General features: G+C 37.1%; 1 protein-coding gene across 7 annotated transcripts in view; it reads right to left on the bottom strand.

The window, feature by feature from the left end:
* RARB (retinoic acid receptor beta) overlaps positions 1-19,212 on the bottom strand; it is a 704,914-nt gene that overhangs the window by 531,510 nt on the left and 154,192 nt on the right. For 2 of the 7 annotated variants that reach the window (XM_087430624.1, XM_087430626.1), the window contains exon 3: positions 4,795-4,992. The exons of the other annotated variants lie outside the window; for them this stretch is intronic. The gene's annotated coding sequence lies outside the window, so the exon portion shown is untranslated. The remainder of the gene's footprint in view (positions 1-4,794; positions 4,993-19,212) is intronic. 7 annotated transcript variants of the gene reach the window in all.

Here is a 19,212-nt window from a genome sequence, read left to right as displayed (position 1 = left end):
AAAAATGTAGAGTTTTAGAATTTGTTCAAACTTAAGTTATCAACATAAAATAGACAGTTATAAATATAGGCTGTTATACGTAAGCCTCATGGTAACCACAAAGCAAAAACATATAGTAGCTGCACAAAAGATAATGAAAAATGAATCCAAGTATAACACTAAAGAAAGTCATCAAACCACAAAGGAAGAGAGAAGAGAAGAAAGGAACAGAGAGAAACTACAACACAGCCAGAAAACAATTAACAAAATGGCAATAAGTACATATCTATCAAATTACTTTAAATGTAAATGGACTAAGTTCTATAATCAAAAGACATAGAGTGGTTGAATGAATGAAAAAACACTCATCTATGTGCTGTCTACAAGAAACTCACTTCAGATGTAAGGACACACACAGAATGTGAGGGATTAAAAAAGATCTTCCATATAAATGGAAACCAAAAGAAAGCTGGGGTAGCTATACTTATATCAGACAAAATAGACTTTAAAACAAAGACTGTAGGGCCGGCCCCGTGGCTTAGCGGTTAAGTGCGCGCGCTCCGCTGCTGGCGGCCTGGGTTCGGATCCCAGGCGCGCACCAATGCACTGCTTCTCCAGCCATGCTGAGGCCGCGTCCCACATACAGCAACTAGAAGGATGTGCAGCTATGACAGACAACTATCTACTGGGGCTTTGGGGGAAAAATAAATAAATAAAGTCTTTAAAAAAAAAACACAAAGACTGTAATAAAAGACAAAGAAGGACATTACAATGATAAAGGAGTCAATCCAACAAGAGGATATAATATTTTTAAACACTTATGTAACCAACATAGGAGCACCTAAATCTATAAAGCAAATATTAACTGACCTAAAGGGAGAGATAGACAGCAATACAATAATAATAGAGGACTTTAATATGCCACTTACATCGCAGATAGATCATCCAGACAGAAAATCAATCAGGAAGCATCAGCCTTAAATGACATATTAGACCAGATGGACTTAATAGATATATAAAGAACATTCCATTGAAAAACAGCAGAATATTTATTGTTCTCAAGTACACGTGGAACATTCTCCAGGATAGATCATAGGTTAGGCCACAAAACAAGTCTTAATAAATTTAAGAAGATTGATATCATATGAAGCATCTTTTCTGAGCACAAACTAGAAATCAATTACAAGAAGAAAACTGAAAACATGACAAATATGTGGAGATTAAACAACACGCAACTGAATAACCAATGGGTCAATGAAGAAATGAAAAGAGAAATCAAAAAATACACTGAGACAAATGAAAATGGAAACATAACATACCAAAATTTATGGGATGCAGTAAAAGCAGTTCTAAGAGAGAAATTCATAGTGACACAGGTCTACCTCAGGAAGTAAGAAAAATCTTGAGACAAACTATTTAACTTTACACCTCAAGGAACTGGATAAAGAAGAACAAATAAAGCCCAAAGTTGATAGGAGAAAGGAAATAACAAAGGCAGAGCCAAAATAAATGAAATAGGGACTAAAAGAGAAGATCAATGAAACTAAGAACTGGTTCTCTGAAAAGATAAACTAAATTGACAAACCTTTAGCTATACTCACCAAGAACAAAAGAGAGAGGGCTCAAATGAAATCATAAATGAAAGAGAAAGCTTTATAACTAACACCATAGAAATCCAAAGAATCATAAGAGACTACTATACAAAATTATACACCAAAAAATTGGACAACCTAGAAGAAATAGATAAGTTTCTAGAATTATACAACCTTCCAAGACTGAATCATGAAGAGATAGAAAATCTGAATAAACTGGTTACTAGTAAGTAGATTGAATCATTCATCAAACACCTCCCAACAAACAAAAATCCAAGACCAGATGGCTTCACTGGTGAATTCTACCAAACGTTCAAAGAAAAATTAATACCAATCTCTCTCAAACTCTTCCAAAAAATTGAAGAGGAAGGAATGCCTCCCAAACTCATTTTACCAATCTAGTATTTTCCTGACATGCAAACTAGAAAAGGATACCACAAGAAAAGAAAATTACAAGCCAGTATCTTTGATGAACATAGATGCAAAAATCCTCAACAAAATATTAACACACAAAATTCAACAATACATTAAAAGGATACGATGCCATGATCAATTGGGATTTATTCCAGGGTTGTAAGGATGGTTCAACATCTACAAATCAATCAATATGATACACCACATTAACAAAATGCAGGATAAAAATCGTATGATAGTCTCAATAGATGCAGAAAAAGCATTTGACAAAATTCAACATCCACTTCTGATAAAAACTGTCAACAAAGTGGGTATAGAGGGAACATATCTCAACATAATGAAGGCCATATATGACAAGCCCACAGATAACATCATACTCAACAGTGAAAAGCTGAAAGCTATTTCTCTAAAATCAGGAACAAGACAAGGATGTCCACCTTTGGCACACTTATTCAGCATAGTATTGAAGCCAGAACAATAAGGCAAGAAAAATAAAAAGTATCCAAATTGGAAATGAAAAAGTAAACTTTCACTATTTGTGCATGACATAATTTTATATATAGAAAACTGTAAAGACTCCACCAAAAAACTATTAAAATTAATAAACGAATACAGTAAAGTTACTGGATACCAAATAAATATACAAAAATCTATTACATTTCTATACACTAACAACAAACTAGCAGAGAAATTAAGAAAACAATCCCATTTACAACTGCATCAAAAAGAATAAAATACCTAGGAATAAATTTAACCAAGGAGGGGAAAGACCTGTACACTGAAAACTATAAGACATTGATGAAAGAAACTAAAGATGACACAAATAAATGGAAAAATATTCTGTGCTCATGGACTGGAAGAATTAACATTGTTAAAATGTTTATGCTACCCAAAGCAATCTACATATTCAATGCAATCTCTATCAAAATTCCAATGGATTTTTTCACAGAAATAGAACAAACAATCCCCAAATTTGTATGGAACCACAAAAGATTCTGACTAGCCAAAGCAATATTCAGAAAGAAGAACAAAGCTGGAGGTATCATGCTCTCTGATTTGAAACAATATTACAAAGCTATAGTAATCAGAACAGTATAGTATTGGCATAAAAACAGACACACAGATCAATGGAACAGAAGAGAGAGTACAGAAATAAACCCGAGCATATATGGTCAATCAGTTTATGACAAAGAAGGCAAGAATATACAAAGGGGAAAGGACAGTTTCTTCAATAAATGGTGCCGGGAAGACTGGACAGCCACATGCAAAAGAATGAAATTAGACTACTATCTTACACCATACACAAAAATTAACTCCAAAAGGATTAAAAACTTGAATGTAAGACCTGAAACCATAAATCTCCTAGAAGAAAACATAAGCGGTCAGCTTGGTCTTGGCAATGATTTTTTGGATCTGACTCCAAAAGCAAAAATAAACAGGGACTACATCAAACTAAAAAGCTTCCGCACAGCAAAGAAAACCATCAACAAAATGAAAAGGCAACTTACTGAATGGGAGAAAATATTTGCAAATCATATATCTAATAAGGGGTTAATATCCAAAATATAGAAAGAACTCATACAACTCAATAGCAAAAAAACAAACAATCCAATTTAAAAAATGGGCAGAGGACCTGATAGACATTTTTCCAAAGAAGAGGTGCAGACAGCCAATAGACACATGAAAAGATGCTCAGCATCACTAAATATCAGGGAAATGCAAATCAAAAGCACAATGAGATATCACCTCATACCTGTTAGAATGGTATCATCAAAAAGAAATAATTGTTGGAGAGGATGTGGAGAAAAGGGAACCTTCATGCACTGTTGGTGGGAATGTAAAGTGGTACAGCTGCTAGGAAAAACAATATGGAGGTTCCTCAAAAAATTAAAAATAGAACTACCATAGGATCCAGCAATTCTACCTCTGGGTATTTATCTGAAGAAAACGAAAACACTAATTCGAAAAGATATACGCACTTTCACGTTCATTGCAGAATTATTTACAATATCCAAGGTATGGAAACAACCTAAGCGTCCATCAATGGAAGAATGGATAAACAAGATGTGGTGTATATATATATATATATATATATACACAAAGGAATATTGCTCAGCCATAAAAAATAATGGGATCTTGCTATTTGTAACAACATGAATGGACCTTGAGGCCACTATGCTAAGTGAAGTAAGTCAGAAAGAGAAAGACAAATAGCGTATGATTTCACTTATGTGGAATCTAAAAATACTCAAACAAATCAAAACAAAACAAACAAAAAAGCCAAGCTCATAGATATACAGAAGAGATTGACAGTTGCCAGAGGAGAGGTGGGTGGAGGGTGGGCTAAATGGGTGAAAGGAGTCAAAGGTACAAACTTTCAGTTATAAAATAAATAAGTCATGGGGATGTAATAGACAGCATGGTGACTATAGTTAATAGACTGTACTGCATATTTGAAAGTCACTAGGAGAGCAAATTTTAAAAGTTCTCATCACAAGAGAAAAAAATTTGTAACTATATATGGCGATGAATGGTAACTAAACTTATTGTGGTAACCATTTTGCAGTGCATACAAATACTGAATCATTGTGTTATATACCTGAAACCAATATAATGTTATATGTCAATTATAACTCAGTAAAAATAAAAGACTATTCCCATCTTCTATTACTGTATAACGAACTATCCCACAACTTAATAACTTAAAATGATAACTATTTTATTGTTCACAAGTCTGTGGATCAGGAATTTGGGCAGGGCTTAGTGGGGTTGGACTAGCTCTACTCCCTGTGGCATTGGCTGGACTTACTCATTCAGCTGCATGCTGGCATCTTGGCTCAAATGGAAGGTCGAAAATAGATTCCTTCATATAACTTGGGCTTTGGTGCTGGCTGTCAGCTGGGGAAACTCAGTTCTCTTCCCAGAGACCATTCTGTTCACATTCTCTCATCTTCCAGGGCCTCTCCCTCCAGGTGGCCTCTCTTTCCACATGGATAGCCTTCATTTCCTTACATGGAGGTTCAAGGGAGAAAAAGAATGAAAGCAGAAGCTTCTAAAACTTTTGAGAACTGGGCCCAGAACTGACATAGCACAACTCTGGAACATTCTATTGGTCCAAACCAGAAAAAGACCAACCTTGTCTCCAGGGGTAGGGAAATAGACTCCATCTCTTGATGGGAGAAGAGACATTATATTGCAAATGGGCATGTGGAATCAGAGACTATTTTGGGTGGGAAAATATGCCATACAAGGACCTAAGTATACAACAACCAGGAAAAAAGTGTTTTGTTTCTGCTTGAGTTGATAAGGGAATAAAATATAAGTCTAGAAGTGGTGGCTACCATCTTGTCACATGAGTAGAGAACACGCCTGAGAACACTCAACCCAGAGCTGAGAGGGGGAGAGGGGGAGAAAGCTTGACATTATTTAAGCACCTGAACACAACCATTCCCGAATATAACAGTATACTGGATTTTTCAATTTTAGTGTCAGAATATTCCCTTTTATGTTTACGTTAGTTTTAGTTGTATTCTTATCCCATGTAATCAAAACAGTCCCGAATAACAGACAGGTTCTGTCAGCGCAGAGAGGAGGAACTAGCTCAGTTCCCCCCACCTGAACCATGAAGGCCTGAGTAAGAGAGAACGCTGTTTGGCCAGCATTTGATCCCTCTTTTCCCCAGCCCTCTCTATTAGCACCATTTAGCAAGGCTATCTTCAGGTTGTATTGTGCTTGATTATCCTAGCCTAGAACTGGATGAGTGTTTGTTTACCCAGAATGGTTGATTCTGATATTGTCAATGAGATAAAGACAAATCACTGTCAAGGACCCAAGTCAGAGGTCAGGGCTCATGAAGCAGCACCAAGCATGAAGGTCTTCATGGCAGGGCAACAATAGAAACAGGAAAACTAATCACAAAGTCAGAAGATGAGATGATCAGAAATAATGAGTAAAATAGAACACACTGTGACAATGGTTCAGCAAGAATTCAGTGTAGCCAAAAGCAGGTTCTGGAGACCTCTACAATGGCATCATACGTGGCCTAGGTACATGCCAGCCAGGTTAAAGGAACCACATAGGACCAAATGCATCTATCATCTGGGCCATTTCAGGGAAATGAAAGTGGTTCCCAGGTTGACCTAAGGATCTGAGATAGTTCTCAGATTCTCACACAAAACTAAACTCTGCTCTTTGCGCCAAAGTTTTTCTTAAACCCCGACTTGACTCCTAATCTAATGTAACCACTTGGTCATTTCCTCAAGGCAATAGTGTTTGCAGCACACTGCCTAAGTCTACGTTGATTCAAGGGGACTAGGACTTAAGCAGAACTAATCAGTTTCACCATAGTAAAATGGTCTGTGCCAGATGAAATAGTTTGCTGAGACACTTCACACACCCATCCTTCCTTCCTCAATATACACCAATTATTTTATATGTCCAGTCCAATCAGGTTTCAACCTGAGGAAGATATCAAGGAGATTCTTAAACAAATAATAATAGCAGCTATTATTATTATTTAGGAATTCTAACTACATACCAGAAACTATACCAAGCACTTTACAATCAACTTCTTATTTGATCTATGGAATTGGCCTTATTCCATTTTATTCTCATTTTTCAGGTGTGCCCACTATATTGTTTATGTATTATAAAGCCAAAAATAATCAAATTATCCCATTTTATTAGCACAGACTTTGTACATCACTTTGTTTGTATAGATTACTTTTCCTCTAGAAATAAGATAAAGTGTCTCATTTTTCCTACTACCCTAAATCACCTCGAACAACATTTAGAAGATCCCTCATTAGAAAGTCAAAATATGCCAACCTGCAGAAGCAATGATATAGGACATTTTCCTTTTCAGGCCTTTTGTGTATAATAAGACAGTTAAAATTGAAATCAGTATATCATTCAAGTTTCTAACATGTAGATGGAGGAAGCCAACATTCCCGTGCAATCTGAGCTCTCCAATACAGGGCATTTCTGAAGCTGGCTGATTATCTGAATTCACGTGGAGCTTGTTAAAAGTACTCACTCTGTTGCCCTACTCAAGACCTTCTGAATCAAAACATCTGGGCGTGGGACCAAAGAATAGCTTTTTAAACACTTCCCAGGTGATTCAGCTTGTCAGCTAGATCTGTGAACCACTTTCTTATAAGAAACTGCTTTAAAAATCAAAGTGGATTTCCTACATATTAATAATATTTTAGGATGTTATTATTACCTTGGAATATTTAACATACACATCAAGACGCTTTTGAAGTGCCTTTGATTTCATGCTCAGTGTTTAGCTGGGCAGATTCAATCCAGACACATGCAGACATTTACTCTGTCCGAGTCAGAAGCTAAATGAAGCTTAATTACTATTTTCTCCACTGACGTTAAATGTGTATGTCACCTTGGAAGTATTTGTCACTATTTCTCAGCGCAGGATTTCCAATCCAGCGTGGGTGGTGTCAGTCCTCCCTGCACTATTAGCATTGCAGCCTCCTGTGGCCTTCGCTTGGAATGAATGACTTTCTCTCTCCCCAAATGGTGCCTCTTTTCTCTAGGTACTAAATCAAGACTCCCCTCTGACCAGATCCACACCTTAGTGATTACGCTCTTCATTTGAATTCATACTGTTGCTTATATTTTGCCTTAGACAGACTTGATTCCTAGGTATGGGACTGGTCTTCTATGTGGATTACAAAGTCCACCAAGCACACATCAGTTTCTTCAACACTGTTTTCAGGCTTGAAGCAATAATTTCCAGAATAGGTGTAGGATAAGAGCTTGCTGAATAAGTGGATGGCTAGATGGAAGACTGGCTTGGATCTTAAGGACTCACCTGGACTTGCTCTATTGAATTTTCAGTAGGCTGCTAAGATGTCATTGGTCAGTCTAAGGCCAAGTAAAGAAAATTGTACACTTGACCTCTTTGAGTCTCAGTTTCCTCACCTATAAAATTGAGAAACAGGAGGAAGGACAAGATAATTCCTAAGGTCCCTTCTAGTCTAATATTAACAAAATATAGCTACAAATGGAAGGAGAAATCTCCCAACCTTTGGCTTTACCATTAAAAAAAATGTTTTAAATTCACATTAATAAAAAAAATATCAATGATATATATACACAGTCTACTCCCTCACCTACTTCAGGTTTTGTTCAAATTTTACCTTCTCAGTGAGATCTTTTCTGACCATCTGCTACTACATATAGTCATGAGTCACTGACTGGGATACCTTCTAAGAAATGTGTTGTTAGGGGATTTCATCATCGTGCAAACATCATAGAGTGTAGTTACACAAACCTAGATGGTATAGCCTACTACACACCTAGTCTATACAGTACTAATCTTACGGGACCACTGTTGTATATGCAGTCTGTCATTGACCAAACTGTCATTATGTGGCACATGACTATAATTTACTTGTTTATTCTCTTTATTGCTTGTTTCCCTAAGCTATATGTTCCATGAAGACAGGGATTTGTCTGGTTTACTTACCTCTACATAACTGGCACCTAGCCCACAACATTATAAGCATTCAATAGATACCTAGTGAATGAAGGAACTAACAAAAAGTACTGGAATAGATATAGATTAACTTCATTCAATTCAAAAAACAGAGTCACTATTTTAAACAGGTATGATGCATGCTGGGCTTTGGGGAGGAAGCAAAAAGGATACAAAGTATTGCCCTTGACGGTCACACATGGAGACAAAAAGAAGTCTGGAGAGACAGGTATGGTTAGAAAGACAATACAAGGCAGAGTTGCATAACTATCAAGCAGAGCCACAAGCAGTATTTCGTGTGCATTTAAAGGAAGGAGTGATTTAATTCTGACCAGAGAAGGATCAGGGAAGGTTCGTGAAGGGTGTCATGGGAGTAGGCCCTAGAAGAATTGTGACTCCGGATAAATCACAAAACCTTGAGTACCATTTTGGCCTTCTAGAAGAATACAACATAATAAACTTCCCTCACAGAGATAGTGTAAGGGTTAAAAGAAAATGCCCACCTCAGCACAACCAGATGGAAGATTCTTTAATGTTAGTTGAACCTGAATCCCTACAATAATTTGTTGCTCCAAAAACAAAGACGTCAAATACAGTGGTGGACATATATTTAAAATGGTGGAAATATTGTTATATAATTAAAAGTTTGCATGTAGAGTAAAAGATCACACTTTCCAAGCCTGATATACTTACATATCAGGTTCATTGTATATTATAATTACACAGATAGTTTTTAAAAATTTTGTGCACACAGCTATAAAACTGACTGTCATAGCAATTCTTTCAATTCTGAGTTAATTAATTTTCAAAACTCTTGTTGTGTTAGTTTAAATAGCAGAGAGAAAGGAATGTTTACTGTAAGTTTGGAAAAGGCATGGAATGACTGTAGAAGAGATGTTATTTAAGATACAGAATCTGATGGAGTAAGGATGTAAAACTAATCAAATGTGATTCTTAAGGTTTTCTTTAGTTTCCTCTGTCCTTTGGCCCTCAGTATTAGAACCCTATCTTACAAGAGAAAGAAAGTGGTAAGCAACCTTAGGAAAACCTCTACCTGAACTAAGGTTATAAAGAACAATCCCCCAAAGGGTCATGACCCAGCGCTTTGGACTGGGGAAGGTAAGAGGGGCTCCTTGAATCAGACAGCCTGGCTTTTATAAAATAAGAAACAGCTTTGACGTCAGTGCTGTCCCTGAACTGAACTGCTTAAAGGTTCAAACTGGGTTCAGTTAAATTATCCTTTCCTTCCTGCTTGTCTCCCTTCCACTGCTTCCCTTAACCCTGACACCACAGTCATTCCACTCTGACCTTTTCCAGACAGAACAAGGCAAACCAGCACACTTCCCATCCCCCTTCCAAGCCTTCTGGAAGAAGGCTTATCCCAAACTCACAATCCTAGAAACTAGGTAAGAGAGACCTGGTGAAGGAAGGTCAGCTATGGTGGGGTTGGGGTAGGGACTCCTTGGAGGTTCATGCTATGGAACGCCTACCAGTTCTAGGGTGTTGCCGGCAATGAACCCACGGAAAGTGTGAATGGGGACTTCCCTCCTGCCAATCAATCAAGAGAATCCTACTCCAAAGGCCTTCTTTTGTCCCCCATTTTTGTTTTCTAACAAATGCATGCACCACTTTCAGAAAAACACGAGTGTGGTTTTGGCAACTAGCATTGAGTCCCACATTTAGAATAGCATCCTTTATTAATCAGGTACCCCTCAGCGACTTCCACTGACTTGGGTAAGATCAAAGGGCAAATGTTGCAATTTCCTTTGCCTCCTATTTGTAGTAATCAGAAGATCCAGGTCCCATGCCCTTTTGCTTTATTGCAAGTTTCTTAAGCATCATTTCATTTGCCTTATATCTTTTGAGCTTGGCAGATGCTAAAAGTTTGAACTATAAATCAAACTCCAGATTAAAAGTCATAGTTCCTCTTAGGATTCTTTGCAATATTCATGCTTTTTCTTATTCAGAAGACGCGGAAAATCAAAAGGAGTACATAAATACTATGGATTATTACTAGATATTACATTGGAGGACATTAAATTACTGACCTTCTCCTTCCACATAAGGAGTTCTAGGACATAAAGACATTTAGTTTAGTTGATGAAAAGTTCTCAAGACTTAGTGAATTTATAAATCAAATAAGTATTTCAGACAGAAAAACTCAAAGCAGAACTCTAAGGCATAATGCCTGACTCTGGAGTAAGAGTGGTCTCAAGTAGAGGAAGATAGAGAGGAATAAAAATCCATGTTCAAAACCTATTACTTTTTACCTCATTGCCTGAGATTAATGCATAAGGCCTTCTGTAACAGGTCTTGATTAAACCAGAAGTAATCAAACACTGAATCTTTTCTTATGATTACTTGTTTCTGTCTCATCATTTTAAAGATTTTTTTTTTTTTGAGCAGTTTTAGGCTCACAGAAAAATTGAGAGGAACATACAGAGATTTCCCATATACTTCCTGCCCCTACACTTGCATAGCCTCCTCCGTCACCAGCATTCCCCACTAGAGTGGTGCGTTGGTTACAACTGATGAACCTACACTGACACATAATCACCCAGAGGGTACAGTTTACCTTAGGGTTCACTCTTGGCACTGCATTCTATGGGTTTGGACAAATATTTAATGACATGTATTCATCACCGTAGTATCATACTCAGTCTTTTCACTGCCCTAAAAATCCTTCGTGCTCTTCCTATTCATCCCTGCCCCACTCCCACACCCCAGCAACCACTGAAGTTTATACTGTCTCCAGTTTTTCCTTTTCCAGAAGGTCAAATAGTATGTATGTACGTAGCACTTTCAGATTGGCTTCTTTCACTTAGTGATATGCATTTAAGGTTCCTCCATGTCTTCTCATGCTTGATAGCTCATTTCTTTTAAGTGCTGAATAATATTCCATTGTCTGGATGTGCCACAGTTTACTTCTCCACTCACCTACTGAAAGACATCTTGATTGCTTCCAAGTTTTGGCAATCGTGAATAAAGCTGCTATAAAGGTCTGTGTGCAGGTTTTTGAATGGATGTAAGTTTTCAACTCCTTTGGGTAGATAACAAGGAGTGTAATTGCTGGATTGTGTAGTAAAAGTATATTTAGTTTCATAAGATACTGCCAAACTGTCTTCCAAAATGGCTGTACCATTTTGCATTCCCACCAGCAATGAATGAGAGTTTCTGTTGCTCTACATTCTTGCCAGAATTTGGTGTTGTCAGTGTTCTGGATTTTGGCCATTCTAATAGGTGTGTAGTGCTGTCTCACTGTTGTTTTATTTTGAATTTCTCTGAAGACATAGGATATGGAGCATCTTTTCCTTTGCTTATATGCCATATGTATATCTTCCTTGGTGAGGGGTCTGTTAAAGGCTTTGGCCCATTTTTTAACTGGGTTGTCTGTTTTCTGACTGATGAGTTTTAAGAGTTCTTAGTGTATTTTGTTTAACAGTCCTTTATCAGGTGTGTCTCTTGCAAATATTTTCTCCCAGTCTGTGGCTTGTCTACTCATTCTCTTGACATTGCCTTTGACAGAGAAGTTTTCAATATTAATGCAGTCCAGCTTATCGATTAGTTTTTTCATGGATTGCACCTTTGGTGTTGTATTTAAAAAGTCATGGCCATACCCAAAGTCATCAAGGTTTTCTCCTATGTTATCTTCTAGGAGTTATATAGTTTCGTGTTTTATGTTTAAGTCTATGATTCATTTTGAATTAATTTTTATGAAGGGTATAAAGTCTGTGTCTAGATTTATTTTTTTGTATGTGGATGTCCAGTTGTTCCAGCACCACTTGTTGAAAAGACTATCTTTGCTCCACTGAATTGCCTTTGTTCCTTTGTCAGAGATCAGTTGACTATATTTAGATGGGTCTATTTCTGGGCTCTCTATTCTGTTCCATTGGTTGATCTGTCTATTTTGTCATCAATAGCACACTGTCTTGATTACCATAGCTTTATAGTAGGTCTTGAAGTTGGGTAGCATCAGTCACTCAACTTTGTTCTTCTCTTTCAATATTGTGTTGGCTATTCTGAGTCTTTTGCCTCTCCATATAAACTTTCAAATCAGTGTCCCAAAATAACTTCTTGGAATCTTGATTAGGACTGCATTGAATCTATAGATCAACTTGGGAAAAACTGAATCTTGACAAAATTGAGTCTTCCTATCTATGAACATGGAATCTCTTTCCATTTATTTAGTTCTTTTTTTAATTTCATTCAGAGTTTTGTAGCTTTCCTCATACTGATCTTATACATGTTTTGTTAGGTTTATACCTAAGCATTTCTTTTTGGTGGGGTGCTAATATAAATGGTATTGTGCTTTTAAATTCAATTTCCACTTGTTCATTGTTCATTGGTATGTAGGAAAGCAATTGACTTTTGTGTATTAATCTTGTATCTCTCATCATTTTAAAAATAGAAACCAGGCATCAAATTTACTTCCAAATATGCAATTTTAAAAGTCTTGTGCAATATATACTCTAGTGTTTTGAAACTAGAACCCAGAAAAGAATGCCAAAAAGGTGCTTTTTAAAGTTTTTTTATATAACAATATCACAAAAGAAGTTGGAGTTTCACAGCGATTCAATTACAAAATTTGTGGTTTTCTTTATTTGAGAGCTTAAAGTCAAGATTTTATCTGCTTAAACTAATATATGGTAAATCATATGGCAATTTCTTATGGTTCAAAGTATAATATACCAGGCATACTTATAAGTACTGAGATAGAGTGAGAACAAAATGGACAAAATGTCTGTTTCTATAAAGCTTGGTTGACTTTAGGGAGCTAGACAAATTGTAATATCAGTGCTTTTAAGTGCTATGAATACAAATGAAGCAAAGCAAAGGTGAGAGTATGCTGGAGGGAGACTAGTTCATAAGGTAGTAGGGAAAAGCCTTTTCTGATAATATGACATTGGAGTAGAGACCAAAAGGAAATGAGAAAGTGAACCCTTAGGTTATCTGGAAGAAGACCATTTCAGGTAAAGGCGACAGAGAGTGCAAAAGTCCTGAGCTGGGATTGCCATTTTCCTATTCTAGGAACAACAAGGAAGCCAACGTGGCTACAGTGTATGAGAAAGGGGAAAAGAATGGGAGATGAAGTTAGGGAGGAAGTAATGGGCTACATAATATGGGACCTTCTAGAACCTTGACTTTTATGCGGAAGGAAATGGGTAAGCTTTGAAAAGTTTTTAACAGAGAAATGACACAATCTGATTTACATATTTAAAAAGGCTGCTTTAACTGCTAAGTAGAGAATAGACCATAGGGAGCATAGTGGCCAGCCTCCAAAATGGCCCCAATATTTCTTGCCTCAAGTATTCACACTCTTGCGTAGTTCTCTCCCAAAATGAATTTGGCTGACCCACGTAAAAAATTATGGAGATGATGGTGTGTCACTTCCAAGGCTTGGTCATAACAGACATTGTGGCTTCCATCTTACTCCAGGGAACCAGCCACTACGTTGTGAGGACACTTAGGCCGCCCTTTAGAGAGGCCCGTGTAGCCAGGAACTTTCTCAACCAGCACTAACTTTCTCAGCCAGCACTAACTTGCCAGCAATTTAAGTGAGTCATCTTGGAAGCCAATCCTCCAGCCACAGAGAAGCCTTACAGTCCTGGTCTACAACTTGACTGTGACCTCACGAGAGACCCTGTGGCAGAGCCACCAGCTAAGCTGCTCCTGAATTCCTGATCCACAGAAATAGTGAGATGATAAATGTTGGTTTTAAAGCACTAAGTTTTGGGGTAATTTCTTACACAGTAACAAATAACTGATAGAGGCATGGGTAGAAACAGTGAGGCAAGGGTGGAAGCAGAGAGACAGGAGACTATTTCAGTAATGCAAGGGACCTAGTGTTCCGGACTAACTGGTAGCAGTAGAGGCAGTGAGAAGTGGTTCGATGATGAACATATTACAAAAGTAGGGCCAACAGAATTTGCTTAGAAACTTGATATAGGATATGAGAAAAAAGAAATGAATCAAGGATGACTCCAAGATTTTGACCCGAATGACTAGCAGAACGGAATTTCCATTGGCGGAATAGGAAAAGCAGCTGAAAAGAACAGGAGCGGGGAATTAGAACTCAAAATAATCAAGTATACAGAATTGCTCTATCACTGTTCAGAGTCATACTGATAGAATTAGATAAAACTCAAAAATACTACTTAATAGTTAATTTTCACAGCTAATAAATCTCATAAGACTGCTACTTAACTTACTTAAACTTTTCAGTTGTCACCCTTTACATCTCAACATTTGGGAAAGGCTAACTATTGGGCGCAAGTGGGAGCCGGACAGTTTCTTGGGGATCTAAATGTCATGCTGCGGAAGTGACAATACTATGTTTTCACTCAATTCCATTTACTTGTTCTGTTTTTGGACATACAGAAAGAAAATATTTTCCAGGGTCTCATGCTATTAGGTTGGGGCAAGTGCCTGCATTCTGGCCAATAAAATATGGCTGTGAAGGATATAATCATACTGGGCCCTGAAGTTAAAAACATCACAAGCAGCCTTCACGTTCTCTCTTCCCTTACTGCTGTGATATGTTGAAACAGTGGCATCGTAAGACAGAGAAAGCTTAGATCCCTGAAGCTCCATGTGGAGGAACTTGCATTAGACTTTGAGAGAGAAAGAAAACTTTTTATAGGCTCAGCTACAGAGATTTGGGGTTTATTTGTCATCACAGCAAAGCCTATCTTATGCTACCAGGCATGATCTCCAGGCTCAGAGGAGGCCAATCTGATTTCTCAGGTTAATTTCACGGCCAGAAGGCAGCCTGAAGCTGCTGCCCAACCATACCCTCTACAAACTATATGGATCCAGGAGTATAGACCCCATCAGTGAAAATGGAAGGTAACTTTCATAAGCCTTTTCATCTGTATATCCTTCCATATCTTCCCCCAGGCAAGGAGTGGATCCTTATTCCCTTATTCCCTAAAACTTTGTTTAGTAAATACCCTTCTTCTAGCACGGATCACATTTTACTATAAATAATCATGAGCCCCTTAAAGGTAAGATGTTTGTCTTCATTTTCTGCTTCTATGTGTGCCTAAAACACAGATAGTACCAAATAAATGTTGCACCTATTAATGAGGCTGGTAGTTGTATCCATTAAAACATTTAGCTGTACTATTTCTGTCATAATATGAAATATCTATGGAGGTGACAAAAGCGTACACCAGTGCTAATATCTACCTGACAAAAGTAGAGACGAGAGAAGACCACCTCATCGTTACTGGTGTTACTTTTGATTTAATAGGAGACTTCATTTTGTAATTTTAGTGCTACAGTAATAACCTGTCTTTGGTCTCAAGTCCACAGCCTTCCCTGCCAAGCTGGTCTGACTATATCTCATGTCTGTTCTGCTTTTCCTTCCTAAATGAAACACCCTATAATTATTCCTAATGAACTTCATTTCAATAGTATGTTTTTATTTTTCTTGCATTATAGTCTTTTACTCTCAGAACAATAATTCAAGAAGAATTATAAAACAAAGAGGAATAAAGCTAAGCAAAGGCTGTGAGGAGTGAGATCAAAGATGGCCATCGCAGCATTATATATAATACAGAAAAATCAGAAATGATTGAATGTCCAAAAATGGAATAGCTATAATGTAATTTACATCAATTCAAAGAATATTGCACAGCCATAAGTTTAAATACAAGGATCTTTTACTGCTGTAAGTGATCATAAGTATAATCATAGCAAATACTTGTAAAACATTAACTTGGTACCAGATACTTTTCTAAACATTTTATATATAAACTCAATTGATCTTTCTGACAACAGATATTTTCATTATCCCCATATTATAGATGAAACGAAGACATTAGTAGGTTAAGTTACTTGTCCAATGCTAAGGCGACAAACTGTGGAGCCAGTATGCAAAACAAAAATGTACAATACACACTCTCAATCAATCAATCTCTCTTTCTATTTATATATGTCTTACACACACACAGTATAACTGTCTCTAATGTATATGTATTATATATGCATACATATGTGTATGTATAGATATTTTGTATATGCATACATGTACATATTTATATTTACATACATGTGCAAATATATATGGAGCATAGAAAAAATTGATAGGAAATAAGCCAAAATGTTAAGTGACTTTCTGCTTCTTTATATTTTTTAAAATATTCTATTTTCTTTGGTAAGCTTTATAATCTAGAAAAATAAAGTTAATTTTTAACCTAAAAATAAAATAAGGTGGATGCACTCTAGACCTAGTAAATCACACTCTACAAAGCATCTGTCGGAACAATGCCCAGTGCATGGCTGCATGATTGTCATTAGTTGATTCATTCCTTCTTTTGCGAGCTCCTCCTTTGCATCAGGTATTGCTCTAAACTCTGGGGACACAGTGTGTGGACATTTCATGATGGCAAGGTTCTGTTTCACAGTGAGATGTAAAGTATCTTGTGTGTCTCCCAAAGCAGGCAGGAAGCCTGCTGAAGGTGGGATCTGTGCTATCTCCTCAGTGTCTTCACACTCTGCCACAATGACTATCAAGAGAGGGCGTCCAATAAATATTGAGTGGACACTGTTATGCATGAAGCAGGTTTTATGTTTCAACTTGAGAAGCCCCAGATTAAACCAAAATTCCCTTCCTAAATTCACCGCCCCATGAATCCCACGTATGGACGGTCACGAGAGGATCCAGCAAATACACTTCCATGATCAAAAGAGTTACAAGTAAAAAAGGCATGTGAGATAGAAAAAAAATTGTCCAAATTAGTTGCATTGACCACAGATGAGATAGAGCAACACATATCAACTTTTCTCAAGTCAGACATACCATTCTGAGTTGATTTCTTATCAGTAGAACAGTGGCGGAAGAACCAGCAGGTTGGGATATAAGCCGAGACAGGTGGCTCCTAGCTGATCTTTTCGCTTAATTCCGAGGAGGTCGTGCCTGCAGTCAATCACTGAGGCGCTTGCCAACTTTGATGTGTAAAAGAGATCTCTCCTACCACTCCCATTTTTCTCCCCCTGAGGGAGAGGGGACAGTTGGGAATAAAGGCAAAAATATCCACATTACTCTTCTGTTGAGTGGTTTGGGAACATATCAAAACCTCTCATGAAAGACATTTGTTCCTTTGAACAAATGAGAACTCTAGATGGAATGTCCTCACATTCTTGAAACATGGCCACTGCTAAAAAGTTCTAATGCTTAGCAAGTGTTTTTCTTTAGAAATAAAAACCACAGCTGGTTTTGTATTATGTATTTTGGTTAGAAACATTTTAAGACTTGCCTTTATTTATTTATTTTTAGCAGTGTTAGTAGAAAAGCTGACATCTACTTAAGATGATTAATTTGTCCCTTATTCACCTCCTTCCCTCCCCATTCTCACAGATTTCTAAATATAAGACAAAGCTTAAAATAGCATTGTTATTGAAAACTTAGAAATTGTTTGCAAACATTCATTTTTAAATGGCTCAAGTCCTTGCTTGGGAAGAGCCACTCTTCCAAATTCTGCTCATTTGAAAATCAAGTCTATCAACTTGTCTGTGAAGATTACTCCCTGCTGAAAAAAATCTATCTTTTTAATATTTGCCACGAACAAATACATATATATAAAATCTATAACATTGGTATACTTTTATAAACTGGTATAAACTTTAACATTTATAAAAATAAAATTATTGCTGACAGGTTTTCAAAGTAAAATTACGTTCTCAACATTTCTTAGAGGATACATTCTTCTCAGAGTCAGGCCTCTGGTGATGAATGACCAAAACAGTATTAACACACATATGACATTCAGTGTGCCCGTTTGCAACACACACATGTACACACTCAATAGATTTTTCTTATAGATCGGGGTATAGAGTAAATTACATGCATCAGATAAAAAACAAAAGATTTTTTTTAAAGCCAGAGTAATTTGATTTTTTTACTTTATCTTTTTAGAGTAGTTTTACATTCACAGAAAAATTGAGAGGAAGGTACAGAGATTTCCCATATACCCCCTGCCCCTACACATGCATAACCTTCCCTGTTATCCACATCCACCACCAGAGTGGTACATTTGTTACAATTGGTGAATCCACATTGACACATCACAATCACCCAAAGCCAATAGTTTATATTATGGTTCACTCTTAGTATTGTACATGTTGTACCCATTCTGTGTGTTTGGACAAATGTATAGTGACATGTATCCATCATTATGGTATCATGCAGAGTATTTTCACTGCCCTAGAAATCCTCTGTGCTCTTCCTTTCCATCCCTTCACCTCCTGGCAATCGCTGATGTTTGTACTGTCTCCATAGTTTTGTCTTTTCCAGAATGTCCTATTCTTGGAATCTTATAGTACTGTAACCCTTTCAGATCAGCTTCTTTCATGTAGTAATATTCAAATTTCTTCCCTGTCTTTTCAGGGCTTAATAGCTTATTTCTTTTTAGCAGTGAATAATAGTCCATTGCCTGGATGTGTCACAGTTTATTTATCCAGTCATCTAGTGAAGGACATCTTGGTTGCTTCCAAGTTTTGGTAATTACAAATAAAGCTGCTGTAAACATCTGTATGCAGATCTTGCGTGGACATGAGTTTTCACTCTTTTGGGTAGATAGCAAGGAATGTGATCGCTGGATTGTATGGTAAGGGTATATTTAGGTTTGTAAAAGACTGTCAGACTGTCTTCCAAAGTGGCCATACTATTTTGCATTCCCACCAGCAATGAGTGCGAGTTTCTGTTAGTGTACATCCTCGTCAGCATTT

The sequence above is a fragment of the Ceratotherium simum genome, chromosome 5 (assembly GCF_057802395.1).
Source record: "Ceratotherium simum simum isolate JZ-2026a chromosome 5, ASM5780239v1, whole genome shotgun sequence".
Classification (NCBI taxonomy): domain Eukaryota; kingdom Metazoa; phylum Chordata; class Mammalia; order Perissodactyla; family Rhinocerotidae; genus Ceratotherium; species Ceratotherium simum.
Note: the sequence above shows the minus strand (reverse complement) of the source record. Positions and strands in the feature narration are given on the sequence as shown.